Genomic DNA, 5,148 nt, shown 5'->3' with positions numbered 1-5,148 from the left:
GTCATCAGCCATTTTCTTAGTGTATCGTATTTCAGGAGTTTGTAATGGATTGCAGTTAGCTATTTTAAAAGCCAAGTGTTTTCGCTGATGTAGATAGAGACTTTCATCTTTGTTTGGCTTGCACATGCTAGAGAACTAATCAGTGTATGTTGCATATGGACTGAAGTGTGGCGGTGACAGCCATGATTCAGCACCTCCCAGGTAGGTCACTCAGCATGTCTCATCTCATTCCGTTTGTGCTTTTGGATACCACCGTTCCTTCTCAGAAGATGAGAAGGCTGCTGCAGAGATCCATAGGCCATCTAGGCCAAGGTCCCACTGCTGGGCTCTGATGGAGCACAAGATCCCACTGCTGGGCTGTGACAGAGAGCACAAGGTCCCACTGCTGAGCTGTGACAGCACAAGGTCCCACTGCTGGGCTGTGACAGAGAGCACAAGGTCCCACTGCTGGGCTGTGACAGCACAAGGTCCCACTGCTGGGCTGTGACAGCACAAGGTCCCACTGCTGGGCTGTGACAGCACAAGGTCCCACTGCTGGGCAATGATAGAGCACAAGGTCCCACTGCTGGGCTGTGACAGAGAGCACAAGGTCCCACTGCTGGGCTGTGACAGAGCACAAGGTCCCACTGCTGGGCTGTGACAGCAAAAGGTCCCACTGCTGGGCAATGATAGAGCACAAGGTCCCACTGCTGGGCTGTGACAGAGCACAAGGTCCCACTGCTGGGCTGTGACAGAGCAGTGTCCCCAGGTTGTCTGCTCTCCTCTCCCTGCTTCTGGGATGCGTCTGGCCAAGACTGCTGCCTTCTCCAGGAGACGTCGCTCAGCACCGCCCCCTTGTGTTCTGTTTCCCACAGTGTACATCTCTTTACACATCTCTCTTTGCTGTAATGTTGATGCTCAACCCATGGCATACTGTGCAAACTGTCCACATTTGCCCCAGATGCCTCCTTTCAGTTCTCAGATGCAGCACACTCACTGTGGAACATTCATGTTTCATTTCTTGGCCTGTTGCTATGTGCTTTCTGTTGCAAGAGCCATAAGCTTCAGGAGAGCAGGACCTTGGGCTGCTTTTATAACCCTCTGCCCTTGCTACATCTTAGAGAGCACTTTGTACAGAAATACTGGAAGCATTGCTTATTCATGTTTTACCTTATATATTTTGAGACAAGCTGTCATATAGCCCAGGCTGGCCTCAGATAGCCTTTGTAGCTGAGGACCTTGAACTTCTGACCCTTCTGCCTCCACCTCCCAAGTGCTGAGAGTGTAGGTGTGTGCCACCATGCCTGGTTTTATGTAGCGCTTCAGGCATCCTAAGCAAGTGCTGTACTCACTGAGCCTCATCCCCGGCTCTCATTTATTTTCAGGTTAGGTATCTCTAAAGTCACAAGTTGCTCCAACAGGCAGCAGTGTGAACTGTATGAACCACGCCTGCCTTTGTGTGCAGGTGCCAGTGACCTCCAGGGAACTGTGGAGACTGATGCTGTGTGGTCCCTACCTACAGAGAGGGGGTCAGTCACCAGGACTGCCTAGCGCATGTACACACACAGACACACACACACAGACACACACACACACACACACACACCAAGGAGTAGCAGTTTCCTTTTGTTGTTACTTTGTTCTGGTGTGTTGATGAGAAGTGTACCCCATAGGTTAAATATTTGAACACATGGTGCCCAGCTGGTGTTGCTGTTCGGGAGACTCCCCGCTCTGGTTCACTTCCCGGATTCATGTTTGTGGTTGAAGCTGTGATCTCTGCCCACTGCTCTAACCACCTGTAGCTGTGCCTCCTCCTCACCATGATGGAGTCTCCCTCATGAACTGGAAACCAAAATAAACTTTTTCCTCTGGAAGTTGCTTTTAGCCGTGGCCTCTTTACACAGAAACAGGAGCCATCTGCTACAGGTGTTCCTTCAAAACCTTAGCCATGGCCTTTGACCTGTGAGAACTGCTCAGGTGACAGAGTACTTCTCAGCTGCAGGAGCCAAAGTCCAGTGAGAGCAGCACAGATCAGGAAATGTGTTAGTTCGTGGTACACTTCAAGGCCAGAAGCCAGGCACCCCACCCTCCCCTGTGTGTGTGTGTATATGTGTGTGTGGTGTGTATGTATATGTGTATATATGTGTGTGTGGTGTGTATGTGTGTGTGTGGTGTGTATGTGTGTGTGTGGTGTGTATGTGTGTGTGTGGTGTGTATGTGTGTGGTGTGTGTGTGTGTGTGTGTGGTGTGTGTATGTGTGTGTGGTGTGTATGTGTATATGTGGTGTGTATGTGTGTATGTGGTGTGTGTGTGGTGTGTATGTGTGTGTATATGTATGTGGTGTATATGTGGTGTGTATGTGTGTATGTGGTGTGTGTGTGGTGTGTATGTGTGTGTATATGTATGTGGTGTATGTGTGGTGTGTATGTGTGTGTGTATGTGTGTGTGTGGTGTGTGTATGTATGTGTGGTGTGTGTGTGTATGTGTGTGTGTGTGCGCGCGCGTGGTGTGTATGTGTGTGTATATGTATGTGGTGTATGTGTGGTGTGTATGTGTGTGTGTATGTGTGTGTGTGGTGTGTGTATGTATGTGTGGTGTGTGTGTGTATGTGTGTGTGTGTGCGCGCACGCGCGTGTGCTCGCACACGTGGATGATGTACTCTGAGATCTTTAGGTCTTCTGTGCTTTGGGCTCTGCCCTCTGGTTGCTGACTCTTCAGGCTGGTTCTGAGGTATGGGTGGGATTTTCAGGTTTCATTCATGAATAATATTCAGAAGAAGCTGTCCTTCCTGTGACTTCTTTCTGTGTGACACCCCTAGTGAAGCTTCCTCTGTCAAATGAGCAGACACTACACAGAGCACCGGGTTCTCAGTAGCAGCCTGTGTCTACATGAATGCAGCATTGGTGCCATGGGAAAATTAGAGCCTATGTGAACTGGACCATAGATGTGGATGGAACTGCTGTTGGCCCTTAGTGGGCAAGGGTCATAGATGTACTGTGTCCCAAAGTGCATGTGACAGCCTTGCACAACACCCCATGTGGGTCCTATTGTGCTGGACAATCCTGTACTAAGAAAACATCCCTGTGCTACTGTGTGAGGCTAACCCCAGCTCCATTTTACATTGAAAACATTATTTTATGTGTATAGGTGTTTTGCATACATGTATGTCAGTGTACCATATGTGTGCCTGGTGCCCATGGAGGCCAGGAGAGCACACTGGGTTTCCTGGTACCAGAGCCATCATCTCAGTGCTAGGAACTGATCCTGAGTCCAGCCCCGGGGGAGCATCTTCTTATGAACCTCAAGCAGTAGGTCCTGCTGAATAAGAAAGCTAGCTGGGCTTTCAGAGTGAGCTAGTCAACAGCCTTCCTCGGTGGCCTCTGTCCCAGCTCCTGCCTCAGCTTCCCTCATTTATGGATTGTAACCTGCAAAAGGAAATAAACCATTCTCTATCCAGGTTGTCTTTGGTCTTTGGTCACAGTGACAGCAAGCTAACTCGGACTGCCTTCCTTTGTTGCCCAAGCCACAGGGATGGCCACTGGCCTGATGAGTTTGCCACATCCTTAGAAGTCAAGAACTGACTCCTCCTGACCATACTCATCCAGAGCTCAGCTGTAACAGTAGCAGAGCTATTTAGAGGAATCCAACATTAGCCAATCAAATGCTAGGGAGATGCTCGGCGGTCAAGTGTTTGCCATGCAGGCATGAGGACTAGAGTGTGGGTCCCTAGCAGGAGTCTGGCTTTTACCCTGCACCCTCTGGGAACTGTGAGCGAGCAGGTAGACTTCCTCTTTCATATGGGGTGGGAGAGTGCAGGATGCAGCTGAGCTGTGGGTCTTTACGGGCTTTGTGTTGTTTATTTATGCTATTGCATAATCTTCAAGTCATTTTCCTTCATCACAGGGTGGAAAACAGGGATCCCTTTTAGTGTGAATTAGCAAGAATAAGACTCCTTTTTTCTGACTCCCCAGGACCCATCATGCTGACCTTTTGCATTTGGAAGGGTGGTTTGTCGCCTCCTGTTCAGTGTATGGTACACTGACATACATGTATGCAAAACACCTGTACACATAAAATAATGTTTTCAATGTAAAATGGAGCTGGGGTTAGCCTCACACAGTAGCACAGGGATGTTTTCTTAGTACAGGATTGTCCAGCAGTTGTGAATGTAGTTGTTCCAGGCATCCTTGCCAGTGTGGAAGTGTCTGGTTCCTAACAAAGGAGTTAGCTAATATGGAAGGAGCGTTCTAAACTGTGGACATCATGTCATGGTTGGCCTTGCATGCCGATGAGTCTTTGGAGTGAAGCTGGACACGTGGGCATTAACAGAGTTGCCATAATCAGGGAAGTTCAGAACTCTTACACAGGGTGGGTGTGGGGTACAGGGAGGGCCTGAGCCACTGCTCCCACTTAGGGAAAACAGCAGAAACACTGAAATCTGGTTCCTCCATTGCTCTTAGCACCCAAACTGTCTCCTTGTCTACTGCTCCCTACCCCTGTGTGCGTGCTCATCTGGGTATTTTAAAATACAGATCTCTCGTATCAGACACATTAACACACAGTCTTGCTGTTGTGGTCTGCGTCGATAGTCCTCACAACATTATGTCAAGCTGATGTCACAGACAACACCTACCACAGCAGAGTCAGTTCTTGTCAGAGCACTGTCTCTTCAGGTTCACTGTAGTGATTCGAGGAACCAGGTAAATATGCAAGCTTCATGGAGGTCATGAAGTGACTTACATGACGGTGTTTAACCGAGGTGGCAGATCTCTTAAGTTAGAGGCCAGCCTCAGCTACAAAGTGAGTTCCAAATAAATAATAAATAAGTAAATGCTATTCATAGCAGCCCAGTGTGGTAGTATGCACCTGCCTGTAAACCCAGCACCCAGGACTCTAAGACAAGAGGCTCACACATTCAAGGCTAATCCAGCTGCGTGCTGAGACTCTGAGGTAACCTGACAGGAACATAGGCAGCATTCGTCCTCCACACATGTATTATGCTGCACATGTTCTCCAGGTATGAAACATTATAGCAAATTTACATTTGTTTCTTTTTACAGTATCTTTTTATGTGTGTTTGAAGCATTACGACACGTGGGCTGGCGAGATGGCCCACCAAGTAAAAGCATTTACTGTGGAAGCCTGGACGCTGCAGTTTGATCCCAAGAA

This window comes from Mastomys coucha, unplaced genomic scaffold (assembly GCF_008632895.1).
Source record: "Mastomys coucha isolate ucsf_1 unplaced genomic scaffold, UCSF_Mcou_1 pScaffold7, whole genome shotgun sequence".
NCBI lineage: Eukaryota > Metazoa > Chordata > Mammalia > Rodentia > Muridae > Mastomys > Mastomys coucha.
The sequence above is the reverse complement of the archived record's forward strand: the minus strand, read 5'-3'. Positions refer to the sequence as shown.